Consider the following 27,386-nt stretch of genomic DNA (forward strand, 5'->3'; position numbering starts at 1 on the left):
CAAAGATAATACACGGACACGAGAAAATAACAACGACAACAACAACAACAGCAACTTTAGGATAAAAAATAGCATTACCGAGAACCGTGAACGACGCCAATGAAAGTATGCATCCGTGTATATGCGCACCGCCAGAACATGCGAGGATCACCGTAAAATCATCACCGTCGTCCCACAACCCCGTTTGTGTGCATACGCCGCGATCCTCGTCGTCGTCGTCGTCGTCGTCGCCATCGTCATCCTCGTCGTCGTCGTCATCATCTTGGTTGGGGCTGCCGACTTCGACGGTTTATTCAACAGATGAGGCAGCCAGCAGAAGCATCTTTTTATGGCTGTAACTACAGCAAATCACATATTGGCCACACTTAATCAGTGCGAGGTCTCTTCTGAATGCCCTTCTCTTACTCACTTGCTCTCTCTTTCTCTCTCCAGTGGGGTTCGCAGTTAGCTGAGATGATCGCGACCTTCAATATCTAACGAAAATCGAACGGTTAGACCGACCGCTTTCAGCACCGAATGGGCCCGTCTTTTGGAATTGAATTCCCCCAACTCCCCGAAATGGTGGTGACTTCAATTCGATAAAAATTGCTCTATATGATTTAATAAATCTAATTATTATGTTGAAGCTTTGTTGAAAAATGTACTCGAACATGAGTCAAACTTTCCTCTGAGACTTTGGCGATGAAAAACCGACTCGAGAAAAAACCAGACGATCGTCATTTGAGAGAATGCAGTTTCTGGTGAGGCAGAACCCGGGCAAATCATAATGTATATTACTCTTTGAACTCGGAAATTATACGTACACCGTGGCAATTTTCCTGGGCGCGACCGCAAGAATATGACGGGAGCCCCCGCGTTTGACGACCGCATCCCCAGTTTTCCCCGGTGTTCAAACCGATCCGGCAATGGATGATCCTCTCGTTGTTCGAGGCTCTTCGCTGGCAGCAGCCATTCGTTTCGGGATGGTGGCTTCTCGCGCCGCATTATCCAGGAGTCATATTGCATGCGGCCGCCGCCGAGCGCACCGAGAGCGCCATTGAAGGAGGGTTCCATTCTCCAACGACGACGGCGATGACGACGACGACGACGACGATGAGGACCACTGCCAAGACCCGCCGTCGTTGCTGTGGTCTCTCAAGGAATCGTGAGAAAAAAACCTGACGATTTGCGACGAGCAAAGAGCAACACGAGCAAAAAATAACGACAATGGGCACGCAGCTTCCGAAGATTCGTGCGTTGTTGGTTTGAAATTATACTGACATCGAGCGATTCTTCGCATCGGAGATGCCTCAATTGGCAGGTCAAAACGCAAACGAATGATTTTCTAACATTTCAATGTGGGTCTCGCTCGGCATGCATGGCGGAAAGTCTGACGGGAAAATTTCACGATTGAAGTGTGAAGCCTCGGTAGAGACAGCATCCGAGCGGACACGAAATGTAAAGGTTCTATTCATATTTAATTGCAAGTTTTAGTTGAAAATAACCTATATTATTAATGTATTTATTACTGAATGTAATTAACATACTATAAAGATATAGCTACTGGAAGAGTTTGAAAATTTTGTGTTTCAAAACTAATGATTTGTTGAACCATGGGGAACTTTACATTTACATTTCATTTTTCTAGGCATATGACGATAACCCTTCCTTACCTAGTCTTTTGCTCTTTTCCCTTCACTCCTGCACCCATTCTGTTGGATCCATTCAACATCTTTGTTTAATTACTTTCTTATACCGCCCTCTTCGTTAATTGTAAAAATCTATCGACAAGACAAAACTACAAGAGAAACGCACCCCTCTACCCATTTACACCTTTCATCCCCCCTTGTAAGAGACCGCCCCCCAAAGTCAAAGAACATGTGTTCCAAGTTTGATTAGGAAGCGTCTAGGCGTTCCGGAGTAATGACAGAATGGTCTTCTATCTTCTATCTTCTATCTTCTATCTTCTATCTTCTATCTTCTATCTTCTATCTTCTATCTTCTATCTTCTATCTTCTATCTTCTATCTTCTATCTTCTATCTTCTATCTTCTATCTTCTATCTTCTATCTTCTATCTTCTATCTTCTATCTTCTATCTTCTATCTTCTATCTTCTATCTTCTATCTTCTATCTTCTATCTTCTATCTTCTATCTTCTATCTTCTATCTTCTATCTTCTATCTTCTATCTTCTATCTTCTATCTTCTATCTTCTATCTTCTATCTTCTATCTTCTATCTTCTATCTTCTATCTTCTATCTTCTATCTTCTATCTTCTATCTTCTATCTTCTATCTTCTATCTTCTATCTTCTATCTTCTATCTTCTATCTTCTATCTTCTATCTTCTATCTTCTATCTTCTATCTTATATCTTATATCTTCTATCTTCTATCTTCTATCTTCTATCTTCTATCTTCTATCTTCTATCTTCTATCTTCTATCTTCTATCTTCTATCTTCTATCTTCTATCTTCTATCTTCTATCTTCTATCTTCTATCTTCTATCTTCTATCTTCTATCTTCTATCTTCTATCTTCTATCTTCTATCTTCTATCTTCTATCTTCTATCTTCTATCTTCTATCTTCTATCTTCTATCTTCTATCTTCTATCTTCTATCTTCTATCTTCTATCTTCTATCTTCTATTTTCTAACTTCTATTTTCTAACTTCTATCTTCTAACTACTATCTTCTATATATATATGAGGCTTGTCTGTAGCCAAAACCAGGTCTCTGACAGGACAGGGCAGGTCATAAGAGGTTTATCAGTAACTAAAAACAAGCCCCTGACAGGACGTCATTCTTTCGTAGCAATGGGTTCTATCTCAATCACCTCACTGGTCGACTGCTGGACTGCTGCACAGTGGGACCATTCTGAAAAAAGACGGTCAAAAATCTTTTCTCGCTTTTCCTGACGTCTTCGAGCTTAGGAGTCTTAGGAGAAGTTTCATAAAAAGTATTCTGCAACTAATAACATTTTCATACAATTAGATATTAAGGGGATAACAAATTTGAAAAATTTTATTTTTTATAGGAACTAGATAGCATGATCAGGTGTTTGGCAAAGTTGTAGAACTTTGAATTTAATTAAACTATGCCGAAGATACTAAGTATCTGCATCATATGGTTTGCGAGATATAATTGACTTTCTGTCGTGATCCCCCAAAATCAGTTTTTTAAACTTTTTGTGCACAAAACCTCATCTAACAGGTTCGACATGTTCTACAAACTTTTGGATACTATCAAAATACGTAACTTTCTAGAAGGTACAAATATCATATGATGCTTTAAAAATTGATTTGAAGCATAAGTTTTACTGTTTTTACGAGTAATTTTCTTCGTAAATAGGCACCTACTAGCAGCTAAAGTTAGCATTGCTTGAACCGCCATAGAATATAGTATAAGTTTGCCAAAAATCTTAGCCGGGTCTGGTCGGGCATTTTGGTTATTTCAAATATGAATTACATACATATATGCTGGTTTTAGTAAGTTATCAGGGTTTTATTATTCGTATATGTTAATAATAATTTCACAGGACCTCGTCCTCGTCTGTTTCGCTATCTGTTGCAGAATTATTTTCGTTCTGGTACTTTTGTAAAAGTTTGTATGCTGCTGGCAACAACCGCATTGATTTTTTTACTGTTGGTCTTCTTAAAGTTAAAATCAATGGATCCGACGTCATTAAAAATTTTCTGAAAACATCTTCGTTTGTTGATATTCTGTTCAGAAATCAGATTACTTGAATAATTGCTTACAATCATGATTCATTACTGTTAACATACCTTGAACATTTACGTGCACGCTTTGCACCGTGAATTAAAATTCTATGAACCGATTGTGGCATATAATTTAGAAGATTGTTAATGACGTCGGATCCATTGATTTTAACTTTAAGAAGACCAACAGCAGCATACAAACTTTTACAAAAGTACCAGAACGAAAATAATTCTGCAACAGATAGCGAAACAGTCGTGGACGAGGTCCTGTGAAATTATTATTAACATATACGAATAATAAATCCCTGATAACTTACTAAAACCAGCATATATGTATATAATTCATAATTGAAATAACCAAAATGCCCGACCAGACCCGGTTAAGATTTTTGGCACACTTATACTATATTCTATGTCGGTTCAAGCAATGCTAACTTTAGCTGCCTATTTACGCCTATTTACGGAAAAAATTACTCGTAAAAACAGAAAAATTTATGCTTCAAATCAATTTTTAAAGCAAATAAAACAACTTATGATATTTGCACCTTCTAGAAAGTTTCGTATTTTGATAGTATCCAAAAGTTTGTAGAACATGTTGAACCTGTCAGATGAGGTTTTGTGTACAAAAAGTTTAAAAAACTGATTTTAAGGGGGTCACGACAGAAAGTCAATTATAACTCGCAAACCATATGTTGCAGATACTTAGTATCTTCGGCAAAGTTTAATGAAATTCAAAGTTGTACAACTTTGCCGAACACCTGATCATGCTATCTAGTTCCTATAAAAAATAATTTTTTTCAAATTTGCTATCCCCTTAATATCTAATTATATGAAAATGTTATTAGATACAGGATACTTTTTTATGAAACTTCTTCTAAGACACCTAAGCTCGAAAACGTCAGAAAAAGCGAGAAAAGACTTTTGACCGCCTTTTCCAGAATGGTCCCAGTGTGTGCTGGGCTGGACTGGTCGACTAGACTGCTCGATTTGATTGCTCGACTGGACTGCTCCAGTGAACTGCTCGACTGGACTGTTTGATTCAGCTGCTCGATTGGACGATCGACCTGACCGCTGGACTGAATAGATCGATTTAACTGCTCTGGACTTAACTGCTTGATTGGACTGTTTGATTCGACTACCGTGGACCCCCGTTCGTTTGACCGCTTTTAATCTGAACACTTTTTAATTTGAACCCCGCTGGTTTGCACAACGTGCAAATTGCTTACGTGCAAATTAAAAATGGTTCAAATGTCATTCTCAATATGACATCATTTGCTTATGCAGCAATGCACATAAACACGATTTGTTGGTACTGACCTAGCGTGTTTTATCTGTTTCACATTCCGTTTTCCCAACGATTGTGATAGAAATCCGGTCGAAGAATGAAATATTCGCTGCTTGCAACTGCGAACTAAATCAAACCAGCAAAACAATAACAAACAGCAGGACGGTCAGTTTGTACAAGTTTCAGCATATTTAGGGTTGCCAGTTGTTCAAATTAAAAACTAACCCCGTTAGTTTGCATGAGGAATCGTTCAAACGAACGGGGGTCCACTGTACTCGACCCGACTGCTCGACTGGACTTCTCGACTTGACTGATCGATTCAATTGTTCGATTTATCTACTCGACCTGGGGTGACATTGCGCATCTCGTTTCGAGTGATTTTCGTTCGAGACGCCCATTTGTTTAACGTGGTCGAAACGAACGAAAATCACTCGAAACGAGATGCGCAATGTCACCCCTGATTGCTCGACTTACTACTACTCGACCCGACTGCTCGACTGTCCTGTTCGGTTCGTCTGTTCGATTTGACAGCTGGACTCAACTGCTCGACTGGACCACATGACTGGTCGATTTCACTGCTCGACTTAACCACTCGACCTGACTACTAAACTGCTTTACTACACTGTTTCGACTGCTCGATTCAACTGCTCGACTGGACTACTCGACTCAACTGCTCGATACGGCTATTCGAATCAGCTGCTCGACTAACTACCTGACCGGACTACTCGACTGACATCTCGACTGAACTGAACTTAAAAAGTCGATCCAACTGTTTGGCCTAACTGCTCGACTAGACTGCTTGACTAAACTGTTGGATTCGACTGCTCAATTCAGTTGTGTCGACTGGACTACTCGACACAACTGCTCGATTCAACTGTTCGACTGGACTGCTCTATTGGGCTGCTTGACTGAACTGCTCGACTTGAATGCTCGAGTCTACTGCTCGGCTGAACTACCCGACTCAACTGCCCGATTCGACCATTCGAATCGGCTGCACGACTTACTACTCGACCCGACTGTACGACAAGACTACTCGATTTAACTGCTCGACTTGACTACTCGACTGAACTGTTCGACTCAACTACTCGACGGAACTACTCAACTCAACTGCCCGATTCGGCTGTTATAATCAGTTGCTCGACTTATTGCTCGAGACAACTGCTTGAGTAGACTACTTGATTCAACTGCTCAACCCAGCTGCTCGATTCAACTGTTCGATTGGACTGCTCGATTCAACTGTTCGACTCGACTGCTTGAATAAAGTACTCGGCTCAACTGCTCGATTCAACTGCTCGGCTTACTACTCGAACCGACTGCTCGATTCAACTGCTCGACAAGACTACTCGACTTGACAGCTCGACTCAGTTGCTCGACTGGACAGCTCTACTGGACTTCTCGACTATACAGCTCGACTGGACTGCTTGACTAAACAGCTTGATTCAATTGCTCGACTAGATTACTCAATTTGACTGCTCGACTCGACTGTTCGATTCGACTGTTCGATTCGACTGCTCGACTCGATTGCTCGTCGCGATATCAACGTGCCGCTCATTTGAATTGGTTCGCGGTGTAGAAAATGGACGGCTGAGTCATTCACACAAAACAGCCATTTTGCCCACCTACAGAATCAGCTCAGTGGGGATGTTTTTATTCAGTTAAACAAAACCCCATGCGAGCATATAAACTATTTTGTTCAGTTTCAGATTATGACTCTTTTATGTACAACATCTTAGAGCTATATTATCTAGCTATCTTACGATTACATAAAATCTTCGCAAGCCGTGATTCAAATAAATTTAATATAAAGCTCAAAAAACTGATACAAAGATTGGACATCTTCGCAAGCACTGGCAAATGGAATATATCCTCAGTTTTCTTAACAGACAGTTATATTGTCCGGATCGTAAGATTCGAGCTCAACTAGCTGTAAAATACTAAACATTGTTGAGTCAAAATAGTTTCATTGGAGAGTTGGTTGCAGGTTGATCAAACGTTAGCTTCTGCCATTATAATTTTACCACCGAGACCAACGTAATTCTACGTCAACCATGCCGTCACATGTTATATCACAACCGCACTAAATTTTAACTGTTTGCTTTGCTTTTTGGATTAGGTGAAGGAGGTTCATTGACGCAACGCTTAAGAAGTTGTGTCCGGCTCCTTTTTGCCCAAGCTGGGGAATCCGTGGATCGAACCAAGCTGTAATCGGAGCATTACAACCGGATTCAAATGCACTACTCCTTCCCAGTGATGCCAGATCTACGGATTTATCCGTAGTTCTACGGATTTAGGAATTTTCTACGGACCTACGGATCAAGTGCTCAAATCTACGGATTTTCATAAACCTTGCGGAAAAGATTGAAAGTTTCATTTAGTGACAAAAAGTACGAGTACGCTACATGCAATAAATAATATTCCAAAGAGCATAACTTTATGCTTTCTGAGAAAAAGCGAATAGAATATTTTTCTTTAATGAGAAGTGTATTAAAAATGGAAGATTTGCTTTATTGCTATTATGCTGTCAATAAGATCTAGCATTTTTTACTTAGACGGCCGATATTTATAGTAATACTGATATTTTCTTGGTTGGAGTACGGCAAAATGGCTAAATATTTTCATTAATACTTTTTCCCACATTTTGGCAGTACCGTAATAAAGTTGTTCTTTATAATCAAGTATATGGAATCCTTGTTCTATATGCATTCATGTTCAATATGTTCTTTTTACGTGACAAATAAAAACACTTGGATATTTAATTCTTCAGAAAGCGATAAAAAGATGACTACAATAAATAGACAACGAAGAGACGGCGAAAAACAGCGGAATGCTGACGAAAATGTGAATAGAAGTCAATGGAACTGTGATAAAACGATGACAAAAATACGACAAAAAGACGATAAAAAATTGTAACAAAAAACACGACAAAAAATGGGAAAGAGACATTTAAAAATTGCCAATTTAAAAATAGGCGATAAAACATGCAAGAAAGACTACGAAAAGATGGTGAATATTCGTCGTCAAAAAGACGCCGAAAGAACAACGAAAAGACAAGAAAAAGACAACAATTTTGTTGTCTTGGTTCATGCCAAGACGATAGATGGTAAAAAGTTGACAATGAAAACGAAGAAAAGGCGGCAATATGTCGTGAAACGAAAATATGATGGAAAGATGGCAAAAAGACCATGAAAAGACAGAGAAATGACAATGAAATGACGAATACGGAGAAAAGGCAGTAAAGAGATTACAAAAAAGACGATGAAATGGTTCCGAAAAAGCAATGATAATATGACGAACAGATAATGCAAGTTGACGAAAAGACGATGAAAGAATAATGAAACAACAGGAAATAATCGAAGAACAGGCAGTGAAATGCCTGCGACAAGATATGACGTAGAAGTGAAGACAAGTAGGCGAAAACCCGAAAGACGACAAAAATGCGGTTAAAAGACGCCAAAAAACGTTGCAAACTGTGACAAAAATGCCAAAAAAGCAACACAAAACGACGAAAAGACTATAAATAGATGTAGCCTTTGACTAAAGGTATTGAAGAAACAATTAAAAGTCAGCAAAACAGTGACAGGCTATGCCAAAACAGACACTAATGACAAAAACGACGAGAAGATGACAGGAATGGCGGAAAAGGCGACGGAGTACACTTAGCAAAACAAAGGAACAAAAAATTAAAGACAAAATACAGTATAACCAAACGACGAAAAATAAATGAATTCGGAAAATAAAGGCAAATGACGAAAGTCAAGATTATGCGTTCTTGAATAATATAGAGAAACTTTGAAAAGTATTATGAACTGATTCGATTCAAAAAAGTATTACCCAGCTAGCATTTTCATATGTATAAAACATAAAAATCAGCGTTACGTTCAGATATACATGCTAATAAATCGTATTTGATGTGTAAAATTGGCATATTCGTACCATTTTGGAGGCGATATACGTAATTACGAATAATTTTGAGCGTTACGACTATACATGTAAGTATTTATATACGATAATATCCGATTAGGCGCGAGCCGTTCCGTACTATTATACGATTTTGTGCTGAAAATGTCAGTTATTATCATTATATACGATAGAAAATCAACTTGGTCCCACTTTATCCAGCTTCAGTTACAATTTCGAATTTGTTAAAAGATATTTACGACAATTTTCGTACATTGATATACGAGTTGGTGCTAACTGGGTAATTGGTTTCAAATGCAATCAAGAATACCTATGCGATAAAAAATGTCACTTTTTAGCAAAATTGAGAAACACTTTATATAAAGAACAAATGTCGGCCAAACTTCCATTTAAATTAAGTTTGATTTAAAATTTGATTAAGTTTTATAAATTATAACGCTTTCCTCTGTGATTAAGACATAGATGGTAAAACTACGGATTTTTATTTAACAAAACCTGTCATCACAGTCCTTCCCAGGCCCTGTGGCTCGCCGGTTATCACTATGATCCTTTGAACCACAGCGGACTGGGCAAAAGGAAGACTCCATCAGCCTCTTATTAAGCGTACGACGTACTTCAAACTCACCAATTGTATTTCTTTCTTCGTCTATTGTATTCGTCGTCCCGGTTAGTAAACAAGTTAGATTCAATTTATCGAACTCAGTTCGAAAACAGACACTGAGGAAGCCTGCCAGTCGTAGGCGGAATACGTATCTGTAGGATATTAAATAGTAAATAGTTAAGGTAGAATTGAATAGGAATAGTTCTTTTTATTTAATTTCAGGTTTCGTATTCTACTAAGACGCTCCAAAAACTTCAGTCAATTCATAATTTGCTTTTCTATAACAAAAATTGAAAATTTCCATATATGCAATGCTTTTATACATACAGTACGACGTTATTCATTCCATACGTTCAAGAGGAACGATCTCGTGCTTAGACAATCCGTCCAGCATAAATACTGCCGGCTGGCCGCGGCTTCCAGGCCAAACGTCACAATTATCGGCTCGAAATAAATCGGTTTCCCGCAAAAGGCCCGAACTTCTGTCTGCACCGCAAAAAGGACTTAGTTTTTTTTTCCAGTCCCAAACTGCAGTTTGCGGCCGGAGATAAATTTTCCCTCTTATTACGGAGCGTCGTTATGACGTACGTGGTCGAAATAAAAACCGGCCTTAAATCTGCACGCTGAGCTGGCCTGACTTGGTTTGGCTTGACTTGGCCTGGCCGATGATGATAAGAAGCAAAAACATACGGCCTAAAAAACCTTCTCAGGTCACACAGAAATTAGAACTTACCGTTCATGTATGCATGCGAGCGGGACTAATCAACGGGAAGAAACTGCAATATATTGGCGGCAGTGAACGATTTGTGGTCTTTTCCATTGCCAAGTATGCTACCGCAGATGATTAGAGGTTATGTTCAGCGCAGCACTGCGATGGGCACAGCAGAGTGAAAAGAGCGATAAATTTTTTGCTCTGCTGCCGAAGTTCAAACCCGGGAGAGAAACTTCTAGGAACACGATTATCGTTAATTGAATCATGATGTACAGCACGGGATGATCGATGTAACTACATGTTGCATCCAATCGGGATGGTGTTCTTTCGCTGCTTCAGTCAGGAGGTACACAAAGGAAAACGATGCAACTAAATCTGTACGCTGCCTGTCGTGATCCGGATCAATTCCAAATGGAAACTGCTTTGACCTTGAGGTTATCAATTTCCGAACATCCCATATGGTCTAGTGGCTAGGATATCTGGCTTTCACCCAGAAGGCCCGGGTTCGATTCCCGGTATGGGAAACTTTTTTGTTAGCCAGTGATGACAAATTGATATGAAAATTCCTTACTAATCAGAAACAGCTGTTCCGTAGCCGTAGCACGCATTAATCAGACATCGCCTAACCTCAGCTAATAATAAATTAAACCTTGATGATAGCACTGTCGTACTTTCCTGATAACCTTTACTTGTTCCCACTGGACACTGGATTTGATAATGGCTTTGCGACTCAATAAACAAAGAAATAAAACGACAATGAAACGTAATCTTGCGTGGCTTGCTTACAGCCTGACAACGACAGTCAAAACAGCGACGAGTTTTCACGAGTTCGCGATGGCAAATCAACCGAAAACAAACGCGATAACCTAATAATGTACCTACTACTATTCGGCTGTGCACACACCACATCGCCATCGCATCATTGCTACGCTACGCTGACAACGAACGAACGAACCGCCTGCTGTGATCCGCCCCGTTCCGTTATCTTTTTTGTCACTTCGGTCATCGGTTCATAATTTCTATTCTGAGCTAAGCTAACGCGATGCAAACGACAGAGATAGAGAAACACCGCACCTTGCTTTTGCCACATGTTTGCGTTCTCGCCCCGCCGGTGACCTTTGCAGTTGCGTTCTCTTCTCGTTCGTTGAACGATATCGTTCATTCATATCGCTCGCCTTCCTCCGCTTTGCTGCTCGGGAGTCCCAGACATGAGAGCAAACGAACAGTTTTGTTGCTGGCGACTATAAATAACAAGCCGAAATAGCTCAGTTGGGAGAGCGTTAGACTGAAGATCTAAATGTCCCCGGTTCAATCCCGGGTTTCGGCACAAGACAAGAGTGGTTGTTCTCTTTTTTTTGCTAGCGGCTGATTTTATGATGCTTACTTTAATTATATTAGAGAAGCTGCCACTGAACTTTATAACTTCGAATTATTTCAATTGGATCCTTTAATCAGGCATTTTGAGCGAAAAAATTCTGTTCCCAATTCATCAAAACGTGATTACTCATTGGGTGCACATTTCCAATTGAGTCCATCTTACAATTTCATCGAATTACGAGTGTCCTACATCGATGATTACAGCTGTCCTTTCCACCCCTGGCCCTTTACTCCGCGGTAATAACTCATGGCGGCGGCGACCCCAAAATCCAATCACCTGCCAATGATCTCCGGTACGGACGACGCGGTACGCCGCAGATGACCGTAATCCTGGATTCCCGTAGAGAGCAGCGAAGCATCCTGTTCTGTTTCACGGCCGGCCGGTCCGAAGTTCGTCGCCGTTCGTCGTGGGTCCCCAGCCGGCCAGGAACAATATTTTGTCGGCATTTGGCGCGGACGACAAAAGCGCGCGACGGGAAAATTAATCATGTTTTGTCCGTTTCACTCGCGCACGCTGCTGGTGCTGCTCGATCATGGCTGGTGTTTCACGAAATTGAATTTCTGTCGGTCGAACTTCAGCATCGTCTTGCGTCGCGTTCTTAACAACTCGGACACGAAAAAAAATTGTCCCACTGGAACCTCACTGCCACGGGACTCACGGTTTCGTTCGTCTTGTTCTTCGCTGCGTCGTCTGCTCACGTCCATCCGGCGTTCTTTGATTTACCGAACCGATTTGGATTATTGCACCTTAATTATGGCGACAGAATGGATATAATCCGAGCGAAACAAAGAATAAGTTGGTTAAACAAAAGTAATCATTCTGTGGGATTATGTTTATTATCTGAGCTTTACGTTATTACGCATTGATAAGTGTTTGCGCATTTTGCCTGTCACTGCAAGCAATTATTCCTGTCAATTGTTGTGTTTCATTTCAGAGGCCAAGGCCACCAGGGTGACTTAGAACACCTTTGTCATCTATTACCATATTTGTCAGAGATCGAATGAAATAACCAACACACACAGCCCTGGCATCCGAACTTCCAAACAAAAAAGTTGACAACCGGGACCGTAAAAAATGTGTCTTTTTGTTGGTGCCGGCTTTAAACGTCCATTAAAAACCAATTCAAATGACAATCATTCCCTCCGGCGACAGCTAGTTTAGTGTTTCGAGCCCCCACTTCATTTCATTCTTGTCCGCGTTTGACGTTAGAACTATAATCATTCGGATAATGTAGAGAAAAAAATGTCGAGCTCTATCGTCCCACAGCAAATTTAATTACAGGGTACGCCGTAGCGTCGTCGTAGCTTTCAGTGATTCAGCGTTCGCCAGATAAATTAAGGTATCGAACCTAACTCGCAATGATCACCCGCGCCGCGCGACCTCACCGCCATTCGAACGATTGATCCAGCAGCCCGAGAGGATCACCCGAGAGAGACACACAGAAACAAAGTTTCAAATTGTCCGAACCTAACCCGCGCCCCGGTGCGGTGGTGGAATGGATGCCTAAAGCAGATCTGAGAAGAACAACCACGGCCACGGCGGTTCTGATCGGTTCGTTCGGTCGGTCGGTCGATGCGACGCGACGTTGACAATCTATAATCAAACAATCATAATTCATCTTCGCGAGCCGAGACGAATTAGGAAATATGTGACAGGTTGTATTGTTAAACGGACCAACTGCGTTCCTCCGGGCGATCCCGCAGCTTGTTCACCTCAAGATTCGTGTTTATACCTATCATACATAGCGATTCTTGCAGAGCCGAACGAGAATCTTTTAAGAACCCATCGGATGAGAACGCCAATCTTTGTGGGATCGATTGAAATAAAATAAGCAAGAGGTTATTATTATCATCGCTGTATGTATTGGCTATTTTAGGTAGATACATAAAATGTTGAGAAGTGATATCAATGCACTTTACTGACCATTCTTGATCGTAATAAAACATTGTTGCAAAAAAAAACAAGTTCATGCATTTTTTTCTGTTGAATAATAATGGACTTATACAAACATTTATATTTTTAACGTTAAATTTGCAGTTATTTTAAGCCAATGAAGATAAATTTCAACTTACACTAGAACCGCATAAGTAACTTTACCATAGAGTTACACCGAAAACCTACAAATTTAATGGTTAAATGCTAAGCCTATTAACAGTCCTACTTATTTGAAAATCGTAGACTTCACAAGCTTTATTGAAAACATGGCAGCACATGGCCCAAGCTGAGACGAGACGTGCCAACTCGTAGCAGATTTTAGACCATTTTAGACCAGACGCTGATTGGCCGAATTAGATTGCTATGCACGCATGAAAAAATAAAAAAATTAACACTCAACAGTTTTGTCAAGAACAACATATTGATAACTTTTGGTAAAATTTCTAGGCAACGTGTGTAAAGTATAGAAAGTTTGCTGAAAAGAAGAGAAAGAAGTCACTAGTCACGGCTCGCCTCAGGGCTCAAGGTCTGTTGTAGCCGTAATTTTGCGATGGAAGGGCTACCCACCCAAGTAACAATTCCAAGTTTTATTACGTTCGTATAGCTCGGATCATGAAAACCATGATCAATTTCATAAAACCGATAATAAAACTATGAGCTCCACCAGAACGTTCTTGAACGTTGAAAATACATAGAATAAATAATGAATTTTGAGCAGTATTAGTTTTGTTTGCAGCATGTGCGCATTAAATTTTATCGTGCATATTGATACCGTGACCGCACATAATTGCGATCAGCTCCTAATTCCGATCACTCAACCTCAAATGGTCAATTTTTAGAAAATTGAGCCAAAATCTGTGGTAAATGAGCATGCTTGGTTATTGTGCTACATACATTTTCCGTATGATAGTGTTGCTTCCAGACACGGACGACCATTACATACACCAAGCTTGTGGCTGCTGCTGATTCAAGACAAAGAAGCAAAATAAACTTGCGTGTTTTTTGCTTACTACAGAGCACAGTATAGCCTAGGTGCTACATTCCGATTAGAAATTTTGATCTTCTGTTTTTATACGACCGACTTCGCAGCCTGTAAGAGTACGGGACAATTGTAGGACTAGTGCTACAAATCCTTTAACTCTTTCAGTCGAGATTCGAACATGTGACGTCTAGCTTTTCGATCAGATGATTCTATCAAAAATCTAACAGAATTGTTGTTCAAGTTGATATTTCTATTTGTTATAAATGTGATAGAAAAACTTACGACGCACAAAATTTTCTACCAAGATTCTATCTCGTTCTGTTACTTATAAATCGCTTTGTTACAATTTGGTTATACAGCAAGACAGAATAATGATTTTTGTTACTCATATGGATATAAACTAGATCAAATTATATCATAATTTGATATATTTGTGATATGCCTAGAGCAAATTTTGTTTCAATTTTTGTTATTTGAACTGCTAACAAAACCAAGTTTATGACAAAACGTAAAGAAGACTTTGTTATAAAATATTTATTATTTAGATTATTTTATAACGAGGTTGTCTTATATCGAGGTATCCCTGTATTCGTTTTTGACCTCACCTACCATAAATACGGTACAGCAAGATAATATTATTATTATATTGTTTGTTTTTTCTCACTTTACGCTATTTTACGCTACACATATATCAATATGGTGTGAAAAGTTTTTTTTTAATACCCGAGGCTTCTTCTCGAAAACCAGCCTCACGTAGTTCTATACGCCAACTACGCGGTCATGTCTGGAGCATAACTTTTCTGATTTGATTTTTACTATTATTTATGATCAAAGGTTTATAAAAACGTCGAATGTGGCCCAATTTTGTTGTAATTGTAACAGTTGAACAAAGATAAAAGAAGAGGAAAGCTTCATAATCCGCTTGCTGAGCTTTTGAGTACACAAATTTTATGAATATTAAGCTAATGATAATAATGATCATTAACGCAAGCAGAAGATGACTGGTAGGGAGATTGTCGTCAAACTACATAAATGCAATACATTTCAGATCCATTTGGTACGAGTTGACAATAGTTTTATACATAAACAGCTGATCATGACGTGATCGGAATTAGATACACCTGTGATCGGAATTAGAGTCACCCCTTATAATTGATGATCGGAATTAGGTACACTGATACTTTGATGCATTTTTTTAACTTTCGGTAAATAATTTAAGCATTTTAGTATTTTTCCATGAAACATATTTAAAAATACTTGCGAAAGACACATACCGTGTAAATAAATATCAAAGCTATATTTTTCAGTGGAATTAGGTGCTTTCACGGTATGATAGGTGATGATAGGTTTTAACAAAATAAATGTATTCAGTTAGTCAACCTTAATTTCTAACAAAATCATTTTAGTTGCTTCCTGTGACAGGAAACCCGATTGATAATAATTTTCTTTCTGCAAAACATTTTGCTATAATTAAGTTTTGTTTGCGAGCTAAAACAAGATACTACAATATGGTAAAATACCCTCGCATAAAAAAATGATTTTGGTATTGAACTCTAGTATTCTTCATAATAGCAGCAAAAAAAAAACTGTTTGGTCTGGGTGTTTATCGTTTTAATAGCTCTATAAAACTAATAGATTTCTTTCGATTTGGCACGCAACCGCTACCAGATCAATTATGAATGGTGCACCATTTTGTATTGTATTGTAAGTTTACAAGAGACGTGGAGCAGCCAACAAGTTTTAACGTGATAATATAAGCAACCACAACAAATTTGCTTTATTAACAGTTTTATTATGATTTTCTATCTAGCTATATGTTTGTTTGGACTCGTATGCTTTTGGTATTGCGCAATACCACAATAAAAGCGGAGGTAATGATTAATACCGCAATAAAACCATTATAAAATTCAAGTAAAACCAAGTGGCTTTAGAATTGTTACTTGGGTAGGGCCAGTTTCGTAGTAATCGGTGTTTGACGGTAACCAAATGAATGAATTCAATGAATTTTTCACATGCTTCTAACAGTCATTCCCTTTCCAAAAAAAGTCCGTATTGAATAGGTTTTCAAGAAAGCCAAATCATCTTGGATACCCATCCGCCATCTTGGATTTCAAAATAGCGTCAAACATTAATTTTCGACTTTTAACAGACAGCCCTGTTCTAAAAAAGTTTGTATTAGGGTAGAGATCCATTAGTTGCGCCACTAAGCACAATATAACTTCATTTTGCTTGTTTATTGAGGTATATGCTTCAATTAATGCTTGTGGGATATAAATTTATCAAATACAAGGTATTTGTCACAAGGCAAGACAATTTCTTCCATTGCAATGCAATGCATTGTACTAGAAGCTTTATAAAGAAAAAATGAATTTTCCGATTCAATTATATTGTACCAACAGTTGCGCTAATGTTTCCTTAATTAAGTTTGATGTTCCTTTAATTGTGCTATTGTATATAGAATATTGAATATTGAATATGGAATAAATTGCTAGGTTGCTAAGTGAAAAAACATCGTAGCAAAACTATAGATGAGCGCCTAAAGTTGTGTGCTCCAACTGCGCGTTAGATTTTGGAAAATTGGCATTTTAGCAAATAATGCTTTAATTTTAAATGGTGTAGTCTAACTACCAATACTTCTAAAAACCTGTTTTATATAATGAATGTAATTGTTTTATCTAATCTGTTGGTACTACCACAACTATTGGATTATCTACCCTATAAGGGTACTCATGCAAAATGCTAAATAAAAGTCCGCTATCTTGAATTTCAAAATGGCCACCAATGTTAATTTTTGATCTTTGACCATCTTTTCTGTTCCACAAAGTGTGAGTGTGTTTCGTTTGGTCTCTAGCCAGATGTCGACGCTTGCTAGTGCTGGATCCATAACTATTCGGCATAATTCTAGCCAACACATTCATTGATGCCCTTTGCCGCCTTCTCGCAGCCCAAGTCCATGTGGCTATTGAAATTCAGCTGATCGTTGATCATCACTCCTAGATCCTTCAGTGCTCGCTTCGAGGCTATGGCATGCTCGCCAATAGTTATTCCACCTGCTGCACCGCTTTGCAGTAACTGACCAACAACACTTCCGTTTGGTATGAACTATCTGCAGCTGCGCCCCTCAACCGTACCGATTGCCTCCGTGGCCAGCGGTAAGATGTCGCCCGCAAAGCCTGCGATCCCTAACCATTTGGGCAGTTTTAGAGTCAACACACCGTTGCACATCCCGCTTCATAGCTTTGGACCGAGAATAGAGCCCTGAGGGACTCCCGCCGTAATCTTCACCGATCGCTGCCCCTTGACCGTCTCGTACAACAACACTCGGTTCTGGAAGTAACTTATCAAGATCTCGCACAGGTAGTCCAGGACTCTCATTCTGTGCAGAGACTCGGCTATAGGCCCCCAGTTGGCGCTATTGAAGGCGTCTTAGTTATCGATGGTTATCATCGCGCAAGGTCGATCGCCCCTTAGCGGGTAAATCCGAATTGTATCCTCGCCAGACCCTGTGCGCTCTCCATAAACTTCGTCAACCTGTTGAGGATGACCCTCTCCAACAGTTTTCCTAGTGTATCCAGCAGACAGAATGATCTATATCCAGGAGACAATTCCGGCTTTGGCTAATACCGAACATCTGTATCTTCCTTCCGAGAAGTGACCTTCTACTAGACAGTTCTGTCCGGGAACGCTTGGATTGCAGCTTGTAGAGCTACGTTGGGAATTCCGTCTGGGTCTGGCGCCTTCTTCACTTTCAAGCCTCTTGCAACAGCTACGCCCAAGTAACAATTCTAAAGCCACTTGGTTTTACTTGAATTTTATAAAGGTTTTATTGCGGTATTAATCATTACCTCTGGGTTTATTGTGGTACTGCGCAATACCAAGAGGATACGAGTCTAAACACACTTATAGCTAGAAAACCATGATAAAACTGCTAATAAAGCAAATTTATTGTGGTTGCTTATATTACCACGTTTAAACTTCTTGACTGCACCACGTCTCTTATAAACTTGCCATAAGTGTGGCGTGGCAATACAAAATAGCGCATCAATCAAAATTTATCTTATCACGGTTACTTGTCAAACCGCAATAAATCTGTTAGTTTTATAGATCTATTCAAACGGTAATACCCTAACCAAACAGTTTTTTGCTGCTATTATGGAGAATACCAAAGTTCAACACCAAAATCATTTATTTATGCGAAGTCATATTGCCATATTGTAATATTTTCTTTTAGCTCGCAAACAACAGTTCATCAAAGCAAATTGTTTTGCAGAAAGAAAGTTATTATCAATCAGTTTTCATCTCAGAGGAAGCAACTAAAATGATTTTGCTAGAACTTGAGATTGACTAACTGAAGATTTTCAATTTGGTAAAACAACCAGTTTTCGAAAATTGCAAAATTTCAGTGGCGCGCTGATTATATCGACCTATTATATCAAAATGCACGATGAAATTAAATGCGCACAAGCTGCAAACCAAAGTAAATGCTTAAAATTTAATAAATATTCTACGGGATATTTTATTCTGGTCGCTATAAACCAAACCGGTCAGAATGATCTTCCAGTAAAATTTAAACTTTTCTGATCACGGATATATTTTCAAGTTGACTACTTATTTAGCTTTTGCCAGAAAAGCGAAAAGCGAAACACGAAAAGCGAAAGGCGAAAAGCTTTTGCCTTTCTACTATATAAATATATAGTATAAAGGTATAGAAATCACTTGGAAAACCGGAAATGGAAAGAAGGTCCTGCGGGCCGAATGTCATATACCACTCGACTCAGTTTCGAAAACTGAGCATTTTCTGTGTGTGTGTATGTATGTGTGTGTGTGTGTGTGTGTGTGTGTGTGTGTATGTAACGCTTTCAATCTCACTCACTTTTCTCGGAGATGGCTGGACCGATTTTAATGTTCTTAGTGTCAAATGAAAGGTCTAGGTGTCCCATTGGTCGCTATTGAATTTCATACTGATCGGACTTTTAGTTCAAAAGTTATGTATAAAAATATGAAAAATATGGGACTTCATTATCTCATAGATCCCTTAACCGATTTGAACAAAATTGATTGCATATGAAAGAGGAGTCTTGCAAACCCTTAAGTTCCAAATTTCATGACGATTGGACTTGTAGTTTGAAAGTTACATAAAGAAATGGGAAAAAATAGTATTTAATACATATTTTTGAAACATATAAACATTAATTCAATGAAAAACATCACACATTTTATTATTATTTGAAAATTACTGCTGAGATCTATCAAACGAAACCGAGTTATTGAAAATCGGACGGTTCATTCAAAAGTTATTCAAACTTTAACACTTGAGCACCGTATATAAAACCGTTAAAACGTGTGAAATCAAAACATATCAATCAAATGTTGATTGTATTCAATGTGTGTGATGTATGTATGTATGTATGTATGTATGTATGTATGTATGTAAGTATGTATGTATGTATGGATGTATGTATGTATGTATGTATGTATGTATGTATGTATGTATGTATGTATGTATGTATGTATGTATGTAAGTGTGTATGTGATGACAATTTGCAATTTTTAAATTTGCATTGAAATTCAAGAAAAGTTAGAAACATGTCAATTGTCTGAAGTTTTTGAAGCCTCTTAGTGGAATACGAACTCTGAAATTAAAGAAAAGAAAAAACTTTTACCGACTAAATTCCACTATTTAATATTCGTTCGCGACAGATACGTATACGCTTTGAAATCAGACACTGATGAAGCCTGCACGTCGTAGGCGAACTACGTATCTGTCGCAAATAAATATTAAATAGTAGGATTCAATCGAAAAGTTTTTTCTTTTCTTTGATTTCAGATTTCAATTGTCATTTTCTTCTCTTGCTGTTACTCACAATTGTACAAGAAAAGCAAAAAGCGAAAAAAGCAGTTGGTTTAAGCATGTAGGTAAAGTGGTGTATAGGATTAAAGTGTGTTGATTTTACCAAATAAATGTATAGAAATTTCAAACAAATTTTGCGCATCAATAGATGCTCTTTTCAATCATTAGATATTAGAGCTTAGAAATGTTATATGAAAAATAGGAAGTAAACGTTGCGCGGTAGTAATTTTGTAAGGTTTGTTTTCGTTAGTGACATTTTAAAGGACAGATGTCTTATGTCATGTATCATGTTTTAATAAATCCAAAATGACAAGCGCAGAAAATCATGTCGATCATATTTTTCATTCTCAAGCATGTTTATGGCGCAACTTTTGCACTATTCTTCGACCTCGTCTTGTTTTCCTAACCCTCTAACATTGTAAAAACGATGCGATCAAGCTAATGACTATCTTTTCATGAAGGTACATTCAAAAGAAGCTCAAGTTTAGATTTGTATGCAAAAATAATTATCTGAAGGAGCACTAGCTAAGAAATTTCTCTTTTTCATATCTAATGCTCTATTCAGTTATTTTTTCTAATCCAGATATGTTGCAAAATTGAAGCCAAGCAAACTAATAGTAAAATTTTCAGATTAATCATTTTGTTGTAGATATCCTTTTTCTTCAAAAGCGAAGTATAATAAAAAATTCTGAACTCTTGTTTTTCAAAGATGCGAACTTTTGAACGCATGGTATTAACATCAAAATATCAAAACATCTGCTATGAACACATATTTCATATTGTCAATTCAAAACAAAACAGTCTAAGTTAGTTAGATACTGATGAAGGTCACACGTCGAGACCGAAATACGTATTTATCAATAGAGCACAGTAGTAGAATTAAAGGATATAAATAACTTTTTGTTTTACTTCTTTTTTATCAATTCAAAAAAAGTTTCGTATGTGGCTCTGAAACCCGAAAGTTAAGGCCGTCTGTAGACCCGTTAGAGGGTTAATTTCTAATTTTCTATATATATTCATTCAAGTCTGAATAAATTATCTTTTGAGTTAACATTATTTTTCTATCAATCACGTAAATATTATAAAACTAAATAAGGTGTTCATTAAGTAACATAAATGACGCTTACAAGTATTTACGCACCGAAGGAAAGAAAATATAATTATTCTACGCAATACGTTGTGAATTTTATTGGCAAATTTTTGAGGAATTTCAGGAATACGGAACGGATATTGAAGAAAATAGTCAAGTTAATTATAGATGTTTCTGAGAAATTAAATAATGATTATTGAGGCAGTAGAAAGGCTAGGTCACGCCGCTAGGTGGATTAATTCGGGTTTTTTAAATTATGGCGATGGCTGTCAAGCAGCGAAAGCTTAACCGGTTTTATTGCTGCTTTCAGCAGAGCGCGATACGACTACTTCAGCTTATAACCTGATTCTTATAGCGGTTATGAAAACATTCTGAGGAGTGGGCCACTTGGTCAGAAGACAGTTTTATAGCGGTCATCAGAAAGTTCTGGTGGGGCTCATAGTTTTATTAGCGGTTTTATGAAATTGGTCATGAAAACCACTACACGAACATAATAAAACATGGAATTGTTACTTGGGCGGGCTCATCGTTGGATACATGTACATGTAATGTTGGTATATCAAGTTGCAGCGACCTATTTATAACAGAAAGTTGTCATCTGTGGGGTTGGTTGCGCGCTTTGCTAACCAAAACTACTAACAACATCAAACCAATAAACTCCGGAAGTAACAATAACTCTAAAATTAAATTTAAAAGAAAGCTTTCCATTTAGGAAGCCTGCAAGTCGTAGACGAAATTCGTATCTGTCAAGAATAAATATACATAGTAGAATTTAATTGGAAAGTTTTCTTTTTAATTTATTAATTTATTTTAGGTTTCGTATTCTACTAAGACGCTTCAAAAACTTAAGTCAATAATAACTCTAATCGGAACAACCGGCAAAGACCCAGGTAACGAAAACGGAGTAACGATTGGCAATTAGGAACATGGAACTGTCGATCTCTAAATTCCCACGTGCTTTCCAAAGAAGTGAAGACACAGAGAACAGATTAACAGGCTCGAAGGAAGTAATCGATTTTTTGTGTGTAAAATCTGTCGGTAGCGCCCTCCAGAAATAGTTTGCCAAACGCATCAAAAACATCCATGTACCTTTATCAATATTTCTTTGTGCTGGACTTACATAGCAGCGATGGCAGCGACATCAAGATTTAGTTTGCCACTTACTGCTCGAGGGGTGCTCTATTGAAGGATTACTCGTAGATTACATAAAAACCTTTTACACACTTTTTGTCAATTACCTGGTAGTCTGTTCTCTGTGGTGAAGAGTCGCAAGTTCTACATCGTAGCGCTGCAGGAGGTATGCTGGAAAGGAGCGATGGCACGTACGTTTAGGGATGGTCATACCATCTACCAGAAAAGTACCAGTTGGAGCGCGAATGCGACCGCTGCCTAAGACATGATGTCACAATCATCATCGGTGACTGTAATGCTCAGATTAAACATTTCCATACGTAGTACCACAGACCAGCCACGTAGCCAGAGGTGGGGGCCAGGAGCCCTATCTTGGCTCCTATTACATTATATGCATATCTTACTGCTTATAAATATAATACATTACAATACATTTAATGTATTGTAGTTCTAAATGAAAAAGTATGCATATAAAACCGTTAAAATCAAAATTGGGCCCCCGGGCCCCCCCTTTTGGCTACGTGGCTGCCACAGACTAACAGACGTAACACTGAAGCCTCATTCCATCGTCAATAAAAACTTTCGTTACAAATTTTCGCTTAAGCCAAGACTCAAACAACAGTCGCTGCACGAGAACGTCGCTCGACTGCGCTGGCGCTGTTGGCAGATAATATACAAGTAAATTTATAGCATTACTAAATTTATAGCAAACTATTCTGCGAAGCGCGAAGACTGCACCAGGTGATGCTAGAGTTTTTTCCAAGTTTTAGGGGTGTCATTGAAACGATGTTTTGTTGGAAAATTTGTTCGAAGTGTGACGTCTGTTAGTCTGTGGTAGTACCTTCTTTTAGCATAACCTCTACCATCGATACACTTGGTGATCACACGACCAAACGGAATCACAAATCAACCATGCTCTGATAGATGGTCGGCACCTTTCAGACATTATCGACGTCAAAACCTATCCCGGCGCTAACATTGATTCGAATCACTACCTGGTGATGGTAAGGATACGTCAAAAACTATCTGTTGTGAACAACATACGATACCGACGCCCGCCACGGTATCATCTAGCGCGACTGAAGCAACCAGAAGTCACCGAAAACTACGCGTTATCTCTCGAAACCGCGCTGCCGGAAGAGGGTGAGCTGGATGAAGCCCCTCTTGAGGACTGTTGGAATGCCGTGAAAACAGCCGTTAACAGCGTAGCGGAGAACGCCTGATTGTCGTCTACAAAGTGCTGTCACAAGTCATCTTTCATCGACTATCGCCAATAGCCAATAGATTTGTGGAAAGTTATCAGGCCAGCTTCATGGAGGGTCGGTCTACAATGGACCAAATCTTGACTCTGCGACAGATCCTCCAGAAGTGCCGCGAATTCCAAGACCGTACGCATCGCCTGTTCATCGAATTCAAAGCCGCACATGATAGTGTAAACCGATAAGAGCTACCGAAAATTTTGGACGAAAATAGGTTACCCGAAGCTTACTAGACTTTTCATGGCTACGATGGATGGGATCCTGTGCTGTTTGAGAATCTTGGGTGGATTGACGGACCCGTTCGAATCTCGCAAGAGACTTCGACAAGGAGATGGTCTTTCGAGCCTGCTTTTCAACATTGCACTTGAAGGTTTTATAAGACGAGCGGAGGTCGAACTACGGGGCACGATTTTCAATAAATACAGTCAATTTAACTACTTTGCTGACGACGTGGATGCTGTCGGCTGAACATTTAAGGCGGTGGAAGATCAGTACACCAGACTAAAACAAGAACCAGAGTAGATTGGGTTGAAGATAAATACGTCTAAAACGATGTATATGCTGGCGGGTGTTACAGAGTGCGACAGAGCCCGTTTGGGCAGTACCGTGGTAATCGACGAAGATGAGTTCGAGGTAGTCGACGAGTTCGTCGGCTAGGTACTCACTGGCAATAGACGACAACAATACCAGCCGTAAGATTGAAAAGCATATTATCAGCCAAAGTCGGGCCTACTCCCGACTCCACAAACATTTACGGTAGAACAATCTGAGCCCCCGTACAAAGTGCACACTGTACAAAACGCTAATTAGACCGGTTATCATCTACGGGCACGAAACGTGGACACTGCTAGAAGAGGACCTACGAGCACTCGGAGTTTTCCATCGGCGGGTGCTAAGAATCATATTTGACGGTGTTCACGAGAACGGTATATGGTGGCGAAGAATGAACCACGAGCTCGCGCGTATCTACGGCGAACCCAGTGTTCAGAAAGTGGTTAAAGCTGGACGGATACGTTGGACAGGACATGTTGCTAGAATGCCGGACAACTGTCCTGTCAAAATGGGTTTCGCATCGAATCCGGTAGGAACAAAACGAAGAGCGCAGCAAAGTGAGCGAGGTGGCAAGACCAGATGGAGCGAGATCTGTCGAGCACTGGGTGCCCACGGAACTGGACATCAGCTGCCATGAACCGAAGTACGTAAATTATTACACTTGTCATAAGACGTTAAGCCAAGTAAGTAAGTAAGTGGTAATATAAGCAGTTGCCACAGCAACTTTATAACAACTTCGGACAGCTCGAAAACAGACACTGATGAAGCCTGCAAGTCGTAGGCGAAATACGTCCCTAGCAGCACATTTTTCGCACTTATGGTTGCAGAAACATAAATATGACTGAAATTAGTCATAAATCGGTTGCCACAACTATTTTTTTTTTTTTTTTTTTTTTTTTGAAAAGGTGGGTAGGGAAAAGTAATGAAGATTTTTTTGAATGATGGGGAAAGAGTGGAAAGGTGAGGGGGGGGGGGGATTATAGATGCTACGCTTAATAAGTTGTCGTTGTGACTCCTGCCTTTTGTCCAATACTGGAAGGTGCAAGGGTCGAACCAAGCTATAATCTGAGTTATAATCGCCAGGGCATGTGGCTCGCTAGTACTTGTACCTTTGTACCAATGAGGCGCTGGAAAATATTAATATATACCTGACCGCATTTCAAGGTCAAGACAAAAAACACAAGGTTTGGCCTATAACTGGTTTATAACAACTGTGCCAGTAGGGGTATCTGTTGCGAATAAATATTATTGCGACATTTGCCCCTATTTAGACTACCCCGATTTACACGATTATCACAGTCGAATCTCGCACACGAGTTCGCTCAAGGAAAATGAAATAAAAAAGAAGTGCAAGAAGGAAAAAGAAGTCAAACTCATAAGTTGATTAAACGCCACATAAGACGCCACTCTAGTGTCAGATTAACAGTGCAAAATGCGGTACGTTTCATTAAATGCTTATCACAGTAGTCTAAATAGTCATAAAAAGGGCAATAATAGTAGAATTTAATTTGGAAAAAGTTTTCTTCTTCTGTTTAATTTTCAGCTTACTAACGTGTTCATAAGCCCTTTCGCGCTCCGATTTAAAGAGGCATAGTCGAAGGTTTTCAACTTGTGCGCTCTTTATTAGGTTCTACTTACGCGAATGCGCTGCTTCACCGTTTTGCTCCGGCTCTGAGATCATCTGGGCATGTTATTGTTTTTTAACTCTTCTTCTTCACCCGGTGTCACTCGAATCTCGACGAGTAACCACAGAGAACAGACTACCAGGTAATTGGACGAAAAGTGTGTAAAAGGTTTTTAGGTAATCAACGAGTAATCCTACGATAAAGCACCCCTCGAGCTGTAAGTGGCAAACTAATGTCGAATTTGTTTATTCAATCCGGATTGGAACTGGATGAACTTTTTGTGTTCATTTGCTCCTATCTGACAGATAAAATTCATCCAGTTTCAACCCGGATTGAATAAACAAATTCGACATAAAACTTGGTGGCGCTGCCATCGCTACTATGTAACTCCAGCACAAAGTAGTATTGGTAAAGGTACATACATAAGTTTCGAGGCGTTTGGCAAACTATCTCTGGAAGGTACCACCAGTAGATTTTACACACAAAATCTCGATTACTTTCTTTGAGCCTGTCAGTCTGTTCTCTGTGGAGTAACTAATCGACCTAAAATAGAAAGTACGATGTACGATAAAAATACTTTTCGTTACTACTTCGATGAAAAGTGACTATTTTTCTCCAGAATTTACCAGCTTTTTCAGTCGGTTTTTGACCGTAGATGAAGATGGCATTAAAGCTTGAGGCATTTAATAACTGGACGTAAAAAGCGGGTCTATCTCGGAACGGAACCACGCGGTAAAGTTTCAACCACGTCGGATTTCCGAAGCGGGTGCCCAAAATTAATTTTCGGTTCACGGTTACCGTCAAGCATAACTGCATTGAAACAAATTTAATCGCAACGAACTTTTCAGCACTAAACGAGGAAGCATTTCAAACAAACAACTGACGAAACATTCCAGATCCGACTATTAGGAGTGCAACAGTAAAATAAACAGTCTTGCAACTTTGGTTCTGAAGACGACAAACCCGGAAGGAATTCCCATAACACGACGTGAAAATCATCATCCGAGATGCAAAAGCGCAGCTCGGGAGGAAGAAATTCTTCTATTCTGTCATTGGCAAACATGCCCTTCATCTGACGACCAGTGATAATGGCCCGATGCTTATAGACGTTGCCGCGTCAAGAGGTCTGTTTGTCTATGTCAAGATGTAAGTAATCATTATTCATGATTATTCTAATTTTTAACCGAAATCATAACACCCTTCACCCCTATACCCAATGCTACTTTCAACATTCAACAACTTTCAACAATCAAAATAACTCTTGAGTACAGTTGTATTCAAATTGACGCGAAGCGATTAATTATGTAATAAGTGTAAGACCACAATGCACAACTCGGGACTCGATTTCATTTGTCCTTTCCAGCTTCTGCGCGAAA

General features: G+C 39.2%; 2 non-coding genes across 2 annotated transcripts; both read left to right on the plus strand.

Annotated features, from left to right (window-relative positions):
- The first annotated feature begins 10,659 nt into the window (after positions 1-10,659).
- Trnae-uuc (transfer RNA glutamic acid (anticodon UUC)) lies at positions 10,660-10,731 on the plus strand. The gene has a single exon. It is a non-coding gene; the product is annotated as a tRNA-Glu (tRNA).
- A 730-nt stretch (positions 10,732-11,461) lies between these two features.
- Positions 11,462-11,534, plus strand: Trnaf-gaa (transfer RNA phenylalanine (anticodon GAA)). Its single transcript has one exon. It is a non-coding gene; the product is annotated as a tRNA-Phe (tRNA).
- Positions 11,535-27,386: the final 15,852 nt, after the last annotated feature.

Source organism: Sabethes cyaneus, chromosome 3 (genome assembly GCF_943734655.1).
Source record: "Sabethes cyaneus chromosome 3, idSabCyanKW18_F2, whole genome shotgun sequence".
Taxonomy (NCBI): Eukaryota; Metazoa; Arthropoda; class Insecta; order Diptera; family Culicidae; genus Sabethes; species Sabethes cyaneus.